A 490-nucleotide genomic window follows, 5' to 3' on the forward strand; every position below is an offset into this window, starting at 1 on the left:
TCTCGTTAAACTGATGTGATGGGAGCAAATCTTGCGTTCTTCTTCTTTAACTGAGGTGATGGGACCAATTCTTGATTCCTTCTTCTTGTTTAACTGATTAAATAGGTGTAGCTCTTGCGTCCTACTTCTTATATTTATTTATTCTACTAATGTAAAGCCTACTGTAAGCTTCACTGCCTAGGTTTGAGTCAATTTAGTATTCCTGGAAGCAAAGCTCTTCCTCCTCCTTTGCCTTATATATTATTTGCTAGACAACCTCCGAATGTTTTCCCGTCATCAAAAAATGTTTACTACCAAAAACCAGTTATTGACGCCGTCCGAGATATTAGCCTTCACTAATGAATCGTGCTTTGTTTTTCCTCTACTTCGATCTGGTTATAATTCTATATCTTGAATAATGTTTAAACATTTGACCTCTAGTTTATATAGTATGTAATTCCTGGTTTCAAGGGTATTCATACATAGATATTAAGGAATATCAAGTTTTTAA

The sequence above is a fragment of the Palaemon carinicauda genome, chromosome 35, assembly GCF_036898095.1.
Source record: "Palaemon carinicauda isolate YSFRI2023 chromosome 35, ASM3689809v2, whole genome shotgun sequence".
Classification (NCBI taxonomy): domain Eukaryota; kingdom Metazoa; phylum Arthropoda; class Malacostraca; order Decapoda; family Palaemonidae; genus Palaemon; species Palaemon carinicauda.